Genomic DNA, 12426 nt, shown 5'->3' on the forward strand with positions numbered 1-12426 from the left:
CAGATCAACAAGAGTAATTTTGTCTATGAGAGTTTTAAACAAACCAAGGGCTAATCTATTAATTTGAGGTGGTGACTGGTAATAGCCACATTGCTATGAGTGCATATGGTCCCTTGTTCTTCTAAACCTTAATATTAATCACCATGGGAGAAACAGATTTGTCTCCCTGATGTAAGGTGTGTTGAATCTCTTGGCCATGCTTTCCCTCTCTGATATGATACTCTATGCTACAAGCTTAAAGTAGCTCAGAATGGCCATGAGAAACATGTAGAATATACTTATAAACTCTGTGCTTTTTATCCTTGTTCTCTCTGTTTCTCTGTCTTGGTCACTTTCTGTTTGTGTCTGTCAGTGTCTATCTCTATCTGTCTTATCCTGTTTCTGTCTCGTTCCCTCTCTCTCACCTCTTATTTTTCTTTCTTCTCCTCTCTTCCCATGTCTGGCTAGAGGCTGTTCATCCCTTCATCAATCTTATGTATCAATTGTATGCTTCAATCTTGCCTTTCTAGATAGACTCTCTCTTACAACTATGTACAATGCTCAGCCCCAATCACTGAGAACTAAATGTTTAGGAACTCAGGAAATCCCTATGCCTTAGATTAATAAATTCTGTTATTTATATTGGCTAATCCATATGGCCAGTTCACTAGACCTACGATAAAATTTGACCAAGGGAACTGTAGCCATACATGGTTTCTGTGTCTCCTAACACAGAATGCTGCTTTGAATTTTAATATTCTTGAACCTTCACTTTAGCTCTTTCTGATGTATCAGAGGCTGACTCAAGTGTCCCAGCTATATACATGAGCTCTAAAGTAAGGTCTGTATCCTCTACATTATAGCAGGATTTGTATTGTGGCTTGTAAAATCCTCCCCTCCATAATATACTATGGGCTGTTCAAGAGAATCATTAAGAAGAAATGTTTCAAATTGAAGATGCTGCCCAACATGATATAAAAGGGAATGGTGTCCTTGGTCCAGTCAGTATTCTATCATCCCATGAGCACTTATTTAAAACCCTACTTCTAAAGTGTTCAAAGAGTAGAACCCACTTGTCTTCTCCCCATTTATAGGCTATACTGTTCCATTCTGGATTACTACTTCCATTCAATTTGCCTCTTGAAATAAATCCTGCTCAAGTGCTGTGTCTTTTGGCTGAATTCTTCTTTTAAGTAAATAATAAACTAGAAGAAATCTTTGCTCCATATAGAAATTTGAAAGACCATCCACGAAGTGAAAAGGAATTAGCTTTGTGCAATTTTGAAAATTCTCAGCTCATCCAACCCATAAAAGAGTCTAAAGTAGGAGTGTGACTACCAGGAAAGGGGGCTCTGAAGAAGTGCAAGACTCACACTGGACATTTTACTCATTTCTCAGGAAGAGAGTTACTCAAATGTGCAGAGGGTTCTATAGTGTAGGCGTGACTTATGGGTTTTCAATAATTATCTCAGAAAAAAGACAGAATGATATAATCTCAACATGAAGTGAGAAGAGCTCTCAGATGGTTGCCTGCCTGGTTTGATCCAGAGGAACAGAGACTGATGAAATCATGGGGTTTGTCTCTTCTGAAGGCAGGAAGCAGGCTGTTATAACCACTGAGCTACAGACATGTTTTTTCTTTCATAAAGGTGAAAGGTGACCCTACGATGGTGTGTCAATGCAGACCAGGTGCTAAGGTCATAGAAGGTTGTTCCTCGATCCTAAAACATAGTAGGACTTGTCTCATGGAATGTCAAAATTGCTTGAGCATAATTATTCCTGTGTATCGGGAAACATAAAAAATAAAACAAGCAAGCAAGCAAACAAACAAACAACAACAACAACAACAAACCGATCACCATCTCATGTTAGCGCTGGTACTGGTGGGCCACATGGCACCTTTAGGGTATTTTCATCTCGGCAGACTCTCTGGCCCAGAGCTCCTGAAATGTTTCCACCCGACTCACTAAGTGCCCTTGGTGGGTCGCTGCCATGCTAGTCCCATACAGCCATCCAGCCCCTGTGGTTATAGTCACAATTCCTAGTAAACCAGCAAAATCAAAACTCTAGAGGCTTTTAGTTTATCAATCAGATTTATATTAGTAAACTCTTACCTCACAAAATGTCTTCACAATAAACTCAGAGCCAATTGATAGTGATATAAACTGCCCACCTATATCCCTTATAAGTTATTCATACTACCTGTGGCTATTTAAAGCTACAGAGATCTGGGTTGTCTTTCTCTCCATCTTCTTTTCCTCTATCTTCTTTTCCTTCCTCTCTCATACTCTGTTACATCTCCAAAATTCTCTGCCCCCCATTCTTTTTCACTGCTGAATCGTAGGCAGGCCTTGCCTTATCTTGTGCCTGCCCTCTCTTGCATATAGACACCAACCCATGTCTGACCCTCCTGGGTCCCCTGCAGTGTTTTACCCCAGCTGAAGCTCTGCTGAGGAATGTCGAAGCCTTTCCTTCCTAAGAAAGGCATGCTCGCTCTGGCCCAGGCCCTGTAGCAACACACCTAAGTGGTAAACCTGGGTGATAATCTGTTCCTGTCTTTTGTTCTTTGGTCTTTGTTCCTGAGGGCTTAAGCCTGTTTTCCCACTGTGCTTCATGGAATTTTCCACCTGTTGAACTTGGCGTATATATTCAGTGAATAAAACAAAAGATTTGACATTCTCTCTTAACACAAATGACCCAAGTATGAGTATGTTTTTTCTAAGAGAAAGAGCCATCAGCTCCCTTACCATAGAAGCTGAGAAGTTACTGGTGCCTTTAAGATCAGCTGGTGCAGACACTCAGGCCATGGGGAACTCTCCACTGACCTAGGCTCCTACCTACAGGAGCAGGGCTCCAAAGACTGATTGAAACTGTTTTTTATTTATATGTTCCTTTTTCGAAATGACTTAAAAACAAATCAAGGCGTGAATGATGGGCAGATAAGGTTTTTACCATTTTTTCTTTTGAACATGAAACATAAAACATTCAAGCAATGAGAAACAAAGACCACAGACATAAACTGACAGACATGGACAGCTTGGTCCACCAAGCACAGACAATAGACACAGAATGAAAGAACTAGATGGTGTTCCACCAAAGGGACCCAAATATCCTATCTATGGAACCCAGAACCAGCATTTCTCCAATAGGAGCCAGCAGGTAGGTAGAACATCTCCCACCCTCCTTGTGACCTTAGGAGAGCTCCAAAAAAGCTTAAGCTTATTTTCCTTCTCTTTCTCCAAAGCATCCACAGAGAGTCCAGGAGGGCTGTTTTTTTCTCAAACACATTCTCTCTCATGTCTAGGGTGTAAACTGTCTCTAGGCAAGGTTCAAAGACTAAAAGCATCTATGAGAATTGACTCTGCTTCTCTAGATTTTAACATAATTCTAAAAGAACACATACACAAAAACACTTTACCATTCCTTGTACCTTTTCTTTTTTTTTTTTAACAAGTTTTACTCACGCTAGCCCAAATCTTTATTTTTCTTTGGTCATGCTTTCAATTCCCGAGGCAGTTCTGTATCCTGCCTCCTGAGGCCTTTCCAAAACCTCCTGATGCGGAAACAAGTCAGGGACTAGTCTTTTCTAAGGTTTTAATAAATTCCTTAGCTTTTTTACCTTTATCCCCACTCTCTGCTGTTCGAATAAGGCAACTATCTTATGTGTTAGCTGTAAAGTAGAACTCGCAGTCCCCATGGTGTGAAAATTTTCCTTTTTGCTGTTTACTTACCCAATATGTCCCTCCTTCTTCGACAGCTGGCTTTCCAGGATGACCCCATCAGAAAACTCTTCACCTTCCTTATGTTGGTGAGCATAAGATCTTGAGAGCTGGGCATAAACCTGTGGGGTTTAAGAAAAAAACACATACTCAGGTCATTTGTGTTAAGAGAGAATGCCAAATCTTTTGATTTATTCACTAAATATATACCCCAAATTCACCCGGTGGAAAATTCCAGGAAGCACAGTGGGAAAACTTAAGCCCTCAGTAACAAAGATCGAAGAACAAAAGACAGGAACAGATTATCACCCAGATGTACCACCCAGTTGTGTCATTACAGGGCCAGGGCATTCCTTTGTTAGGAACAAAAGGCTTCTACATGCATCAGCAGGGCTTCAGCTGGGGTTAAACACTGCAGGGGACCCAGGAGGGTCTGACAAACACCATCTCATGTTCCTGTATTAGTTTCACATTTAAAAAAAGTATTGAATGGGATTTTAAAATATATGTTTCATAAATTGGAAGCTGTTGATTTATTTTCTAAGTTTTTGTACATTGTGAATAGGAAAATTAGACATTAGTGAGGCTCTAACCCCAAAAAAGAGGAGCTTGAGCTAGAGTGCACAGTGCTGTCATTTATGTGTTGTACAGCCTTGGAATCTGAGGATACTTATACCAGTGAGGGTGTTTTGCCAGTTAGATCCCAAGTCATCTTGAATTCCAAGCCTTAGTAATTGAGATGACTAAAGCATTATTCTTTATGAGTACTCAGCCTGTTCTATACAGTTACAACCAAAGCAGAAATGGTGTCTAGTGCTGATGTAATTTGGACTAGGACTGTGGGACTGACAGTGGCTGTGAGTAGCTGCCAGTGATCTCCAGCCCACAGGAAGTGCTGGTCCCAATCATACAAGTTTAGGAGACTGGATTATTCTAGTAATGTGTGAGAGGCACTGGGTCTAGAAATGAAAACGCTAATCTGTCCCCAACTCAGTTGTATTCTGGACACACCCCACGGAAAGGCAGATTCATGTATTTTGGTGTGTAATCCACAGAAACTGAGAGATAACATTTTCTTTTATATCATGATCATCATAGTTATTTGTACAGTAAAAAAAAGTTAATACCTTTCTCTACAAAGAGGATTTTCTGGGAGGAGTTTGGCCAAGATCCTAGACATCCTTCTGTAATTTCAGACATATAAGGATGGGAGTAAACAAGAATTGGACAATGTTAGACCCTCCAAATGCTTTCTTTCCCTTTCTAGTTGCTATGTGAAAAAGCTTGAGAATCTGTGGAAGGAGTAAGGATAACCTGTAGGGGCCTATACTGGTCTAAGAACTATGTGCTTTGCATCTGTCCCTCATGTGAACCTCAGAAACTGTGGAGGACCATATTCTGGGTTTCTCATGTCTGAGACAAGGAGTCAAGCTCAGACACGTGTAGGGGGCCAGAGAGATTTTCTCCAAGACTGGGTGATTCTTCGTGCCTTCTGTTATGCGTCTTATTATGACTCATTTTCTTTTGAATAAATAGGTACATGTGACTGTAAACTATGAAAAGAAAGGTTATTTTCTATTTTTTGAATACAAGAGAAAAGTAGCACCTTCATCTTAATATTAAATAAGGCACACAAATTGCTCAGTTTTAAAAGACCCAAGAGAAACGTGCATAGTCTTATTTTTTTTCAAAGTAGGGATTATACTTTTAGTCCTATGCTCATTGCTTCAAATGTTCTTCCAAGTAAGACCATAAAATCCCATATGCAGCTGCCTCTAATGGGGTGCAGGAGGTGTCTTGGGCATTATTGGTCTCTCAATTACCTTGGGACTCTGTTCTATTTAAATCATCTTAGGTTGGACCCTATGAACTTATGATTCCCCAGGGTTCATTTTATAAAGTGATTTTGAAAAATTTAAAAATATCACCTAAGAATATTGTATCATTTAACATTTCAGAGAGACTCTAAACCATTAGAAGCATCTATAGTGAAGGCAAATGTTACCAGCTGGAGTGTAGAAAGGTGAAGGGCTTCCAGAGATGGCCTGCATGCTTCCTCACAGAGGGCTTCTTCAGAACAATGCCCACACTGTGGCCAAGATTAATAAAATTGTGAGGAGTGGATATTTCTCATGAAGCAGGTAAAGGGAAAGCACAGATTGGTGATGGTGCTGCTATGTCTAGCTTGATTAGACAATGTCAGTGAGTTTTGTGTTCTATGACTTCAGGCTTCTACAAGCTCACTTTTGTCTATCAGTTCCTCAGCCACTCTTTAGACTGACATTAACTGTGAACCAGATAGGCCTGACAGTTTAGTATACTATTAGGACAGAAGGCTGTTTCTCTTAGAGTATATTCCTTCCAATTTTTATTTTATTAATCTATCTTTGAGAATAAAATATGTACACATTATATTTTGATTATATTCATTCTCTCTAACTTCTCTTACACCTCTTCTTGTATCCCTCCGAGCTTCATATCCTCTGCTCTTTTGCTTTTGATTTGTTTTTCTTTTAACCGACTGAGTCCAAATGCAGCCATCCTGTATGTGTGTAGGATCATCTGCTAGAACCCAACTTCTGGGAGGATGCACCCCAAAGAAAACTGATTCGACCTTCTCTAGCTGCCTTTAGTCCCTACTATCTCTCAGCTAAGGTTGGAGTCTCCTAAGATACTCCCCCATCCACTGGGATGTTCACTGCCTTGATCACATACAAATCTTGTTCAGGGAGCCAGAGCTACCAAAAGGTTCCTTTTGACTTGTAGTATAATCACTATGGTTTTCCAGGTTTGAATAGGAAGTTTAGAAGAAGTACTGAAGGAGGTTAAGGGGTTTGCAACCCCTTAGGAAGAACAACAATATCAAGCAACCAGACTACCCGGAGCTCCCAGGGACTAAACCACCAACCAAAGAGTACACATGGGGGACCCATGGCTCCAGGTGCATATGTAGCAGAGGATGGCCTTGTTGAGATGGGAGGCAGGCCCTTGGCCATGTCAAGGCTCAATGTCCCAGTGTAGGGGAATGGAAGGGGTAGAGGTGGGAAGGGGTAGGTAGGTGAGTTGGGGAACACACTCATAGAAGCAGGGGGAGTGGACATGGTATATCGGGTTTCTGGAGAGGAAACCAGGAATGTCGATAACATTTGAAATGTAAATAAAAATTCAATAAAAAAAGGACACATACAAAATAAAAAGAATAGAAAGCTTATTTTTAGTCTTGCACTATGACATAAACTAGCTTCATTTACTAAGTCAACCCCTCTGCCATCTCTGTTCTCAGACTCACACAGAACATTCAGAGAACACACACAACATTGTTTGTTCATTTTCTTTGTAAAATCAAAATAATATCTTAATTCAATCCAACAAATGACTACTTGAGAAGTAAAACTCATCGAGTTCTAAAGGACTCATAAAATCATTTCTATCTTCTCATTCTTTTTAATGTTCATGTTTCTTGATCATCTACAATTTGAAGTCACTGCCCCCTCCCCTTCTATATTGAGAAACATTGCCTTCTATATTCTTGAGCTGAATGTATTGTTTAAGAGTTGTAAAATATCTGAGTCTGGGAAAATTTAGCGTTGAGATATTTTAGTTATAAGAAAAGAGTTAGAAAGGTTTTACAGTCCACTGCCCCTTCTTTCTTCCTCACTGCTGCCTCTGAGGTGGCTGCCATCTGTATTGTGGCATCATGGCTGCCCTTCTGCCTCTGGTGAAGCCAAAGATCATCAAAAAGAGGACCAAGAAGTTCATCAGGCACCAGTAAGACTGATATGTGAAAATTAAGCGAAACTGGTAGAAACCCAGAGGCATTGACAACAGTGTGTGGAGAAGATTCAAGGGCCAGATCCTGATTCCCAACATAGGTTATGGGAGCAAAAAGAAAACCAAGCCCATGCTGCTAGCAGCTTCTGGAAGTTTCTGGTCCACAATGTCAAGGAGCTGGAAGTGCTGCTGATGTGCAACAAATCTTACTGTGCTGAGATTGCTCCCAATGTATCCTTTGAGAATGGAAAAACCATCAGAGAAAGAGCAGCACAGCTGGCCATCAGAATTACCAATCCCAATGCCAGGCTACACAGAGAAGAAAATGTACAAATGGCTTGTGTGCATGTTTTGTGTTTAGATAAAACCACAAAAACTGATAAAACAGGGAAGATTTTACAATCAGCCTCCTTGTTTCTATTAGTGTTAAGTCTATATGGAAAGGGGACAGGGCTGCAGAGATGGTTCAACAGGCAAAGCATGAATTGTTCCTGCGCAGTTTGCTTTCCCAAAACCCATTTGTGGAGGTTTAGAGTTACCTGTAACTCCAGATTCAGGGTATGTGGCACCCTTTTCTGACCACCAAAGGCACCTACACACTGTGTAAGATACATATGTGCATAAGTCAAAAAGTGCTAGTCACCCATGTCCAGAAAGTTATAAATGAGATAGTGAAAAGTAAATGTGTCCTTATAAAAAGGGAGTAGCTGGATCACAATGTCAGACAAACTTGTTGGGGACCAGCCTGTTCTCCTGCAGGTATGGGTACCCCTTGACCCCCACAAATAACTGGGTCCCCACTGGTGGGGGCACAAACTAAAGAGGTAATCTGTCTAGAAAGTAGGGTTGATGCAAGCAGGGATGGGAAAGAACTTTCTACTTTGACCTTTGTCCTCTATTTCATGCTCCTCACATGCCCACATAACAAGGAACATGTGCCAATGAACGGGATATGTCAGGTGATATAGACTCACACAGTGAGGCCCCCTCACATGATATTTTGCTGAGGCAAGACCTGTGAGATGACGTGATGTTTGGAAAGGCTATAAATAGGACTCAATGGACAGTGATGGTGCTCTTGCATAGCTAGCTTTGTAATGCTTCATTAGTCTCATGTCTTCATATTTGCTGATCTTCACTTCCTTGAGAGAGCACAGTAGAGAACTTCTCCTGGGGTCCTGGCTGGTCCTGATCACTCCGGCTGACTCATGCCCATTTGGTGGAGGCCTGGTAGTTTCTGCTGAATCATGACATTGATGCTGACTCATGTTTGCTATCCTGACACTACTGAACTGGACTGCTGGTATCCTGACAAAGGAAGATTTAAATTGCCCCAAAGAATTACTTCTAAACGGGTCTACATCCCCTTGTCTTTTCTCCTTTACTTTTCATTAGAGCTAGAAGTGGGGGAGGTTTGGGGGGGCAAAGCATTTGAGAACTTTTATTCAAAGTAGATTTAAAATAACATATCTAAGACTGAAAGCAAGAACTTAGAAATATACAGCATGTGCCCTCTTTGCGTGGTGTGGACACCTCTTCTTAGAAAAGAACACATGCTAAGTGATACAAATTCAAATGCCAAATGCTCTCAGAATATACACTCATGGGTTCTGTACACACACACGCACACACACACACACACACACACACACACACACACACACACACACACATACAACTAGAATGAATTAACAAGCTCTTGAGTTATGAGTGCCCAAAATAACAAAATGCAACAGTTGTCTTGGTGCTAATTCATTCATACCACATATTTTGTTTTCCTAAAATTATAAAAGCTGATTTGAAAAAGTTTGTAAGAAAAAGTGAAACCGGGAAAGGGAATAACACTCGAAATGTATATAAGAAATACTCAAGTTAATAAAAAAAATAAAAAAAAAAGAAAAAGTATTAAGCAAGAAAGAACACCAAGAATATCTTCACCCCTACACCACCAGCAAATAAACTTTGAAGAAAAAGAAATAACCACACAAATGTAGTGGCTTAGAATGACCAAGGTTGTTTTGTCACCATTTCTATATGTAAAGTCTAGCTGTGGGGTGACTACCGGGATGTCATAGATTGAAATCTGCATGTTAGCTAGACTCTATTTTCATCTAATATCTGAGGTCCTCAGCCAAGCTCCTTCTGGTTGATGGCAGTTTTTTTTTCTTGTATGTATATTCTGAAATGACTATTTTCCTGAAGGCTCTGAGCTTCAAGCAATTAAAATTCATCTATGTTCCTTGTTATCTTCCAAAATAGTCATGGAAGGCCTTCTCCTGTTTGAATGTTTTTTGACAAGAATGGTCCAGTGCCTGTTAAGTGCAGAATCTCTTTGTTAGGGCCAATGGTGCTGTGTGAAGTAACACAAGGAGAGGAGTAATATTTCATGAGTGGAATGTTATCTTATACATAGAAGCCAGGGCTTTCTATAAGGGAAAGGACTGGGAGCTCATCTTAGTGCTCCAACTACCTCAAAGAACAAAATTATGATTGTTGTTATCAGGCAGTCTGAGGCTAGACCTCAGGCTAGATGGAAACTGAAAAAGCCCTGTAGCACTGAGAAAGCTCATCAGTTCTGGAATGTACAATTATTAACAGCAGCAACTTATGGTGACAGATATAACCACAATGCTGCATAACTCTGTAGGCTATAACTCTTTGGCACCTGTTATAAAATGACACATTTAAAATGATGAGGGGAAAGTCAGGATTACAATAGCATACAAGCTATTTATCTTTGTTTAATTTCTGGAGGAAATATAAGTTTAAGGCACTTATTTGTATATGTTTTCATGCAGAAATGCTGACAGAATAGCCGAGAAAGCAGTCAAATGCAAGGTTTTGTGTAGGGAAGGTGTAGAGGTAATGAGTGGAGGGGGAGTTAAGGGCTCTCAATGTGCAACACATTTACTATTATGTATTTTGAACAATTCACAAGGATTATCTGTTAGATCTGAAAATTTAGAAATGCTAAATGAGGTTGATATTTATATACCTGAATATGCATGTTTCCTGGCCGATGGACAGGGAAAGAGTAGTTCAGGGGTTTAGTCTTGTTCTAAAAGAGCAGTCTGTGTGGTATCAGCCAAAAGTCAAATCCAAAATTGACTTCAAGTCAAATAGGAGATATATCCCAAGAGAGAGATGAGCTAAGCATTTTGTGGGTTTGAAAGGGGAAAGTGATTCCACCCAGCACCCACAGAACCTCATTCTTTCTTGGGTGTTTCCTCCTGCTCAGCCAGACTGCCTGCCAGAAAGGGCAGTGTGGATCGTTGTCTATTGATCCGTGTAATTCAAACTTTCTCATTTAAAGAACTCAGAGGAGCTTACATCCCTCAAATTTCATGAGACATCATGGGATCATTGATTTCCACATATTGATTAGCAGACAATACATCGTTTACATGATTTTTAAAAATAACTTCTTGTAAGCCATTAGTCTTTGTGAAAGTCAGAAAAATTGAATGATCTTTCATCATTTCTGTTGTGACCACTACACAAGGAACAGTTGTTATCAAAATTCAGGAAGATGTGTTCATGAGATGACTGGACTACCCATGCCTCTGTTTTCCTAATTACCTTTTGGCTTTCCTTATTATTACCTTGATTTCTTCCCATGTATCTGTGTATAGATCCATGTGTTGAAGAACAGCAAAGATAGAGCCATGGAATTTGTCTGTAGCTTACTTCCATGACTTCTTTAAAGATAAAGTCAAATGTCAGCTCCAAATGAGGGTGTCTTTAAAGTAACTCCACCGTAGCCCCAACATCCTGCATGCGGTCCAATTACTTGCTCTTTTTAATTCCTTTTTCTACAGGTGCCTTTGAAAGTGACATGTGCTCCTCCATTGTGATCCATACTCTACCAACAAGGCTGGGGTTTTGTTCTGTGTACATACTTATAACTCTCATGGGATAGTGCTTAGTTTTGTCTTTGTTTTAGTTTGAATCAAGGTCTCAACTTCTGACCAAGGCTTGCCTTGAATTCTTGAAAAGTCTCCTGCCTTAGCTGCTGGAGTGCTGAGACCATACTTAACTAAGTGTTTATTTTTATTGGTTTCTATATGTGATATTTTCATAGAGTAAGCAACTAATTGACAGCAGAATAGATTTTATTTATGGTCCCAAACAAATTATATCAATAGCACCTCAGTCCTTATAGGCATTCCATATTTAATCTATGGGCAAAGCACCTACAACATATCCAATCTCATCTGTTCTTAGAATCTAAATAATATCTGTCCTGGTTAATTTTAGGATACTATTAATGTCCCATATTTATTACAAAACCAAACTCAAGCTGTCTTTGTGATGCATCTGAACACTAGCAAATAACCAGTGAGAAAGACTTTTCAGTGTCTTGTCCTGTACTAGGAGACAGTAAAATAAATATTGACTTTTTCCCTCAGGTCCCGCCATACAAGCTCTAAAAGTTTTATAAATTACTGCCTATAAGTGACTTCTTTCAGTGAGGGATGGTGCTCCAGTAGCTTTCTGGGGATTTATCTCTAGTTAATTATCATGAGACTGAAGGTGTACAATGTTAGGTCTATCCTCTCTGGAGTGGGAGAGAGGTCCAGAGTGAATTAAAGCACTCATGACTTCACTGGTTGTCTTACATAATGTAACTTCCATTTACTATTAACAGTATGGTGTGATGGCTTCCAGAGTTGGTAAAATGGCTGAATGGTTTCCAGACAGACCAGAAGAGCTCTACTTTCTTCATTTCTCCTCTTATCCTTCATCCAACTTAGCCGTTTCAAGGCTGTTTCTTTATATTAAATCAACAATCATGGACAAAGTGTTTTATTGAGTTCTCATAGTTGTACTAAAGAATCACCCAAATATGCTGAAGGAGCTGGGTGCACCTCCTAATTTGAATTTATGGCTGTAGGACTTTTGGACGGTCCAGGTATGACAGAGGCACTATTGTGAGACTGAGGCCTGACTCTCTGGT

General features: G+C 40.0%; 1 pseudogene; it reads left to right on the plus strand.

The window, feature by feature from the left end:
* The first annotated feature begins 7395 nt into the window (after positions 1 to 7395).
* Rpl32-ps7 (ribosomal protein L32, pseudogene 7) overlaps positions 7396 to 12426 on the plus strand; it is a 97828-nt pseudogene continuing 92797 nt past the window's right edge.

This window comes from Rattus norvegicus, chromosome 2 (assembly GCF_021556685.1).
Source record: "Rattus norvegicus strain SHRSP/BbbUtx chromosome 2, alternate assembly SHRSP_T2T, whole genome shotgun sequence".
In the NCBI taxonomy this organism is placed as follows: domain Eukaryota; kingdom Metazoa; phylum Chordata; class Mammalia; order Rodentia; family Muridae; genus Rattus; species Rattus norvegicus.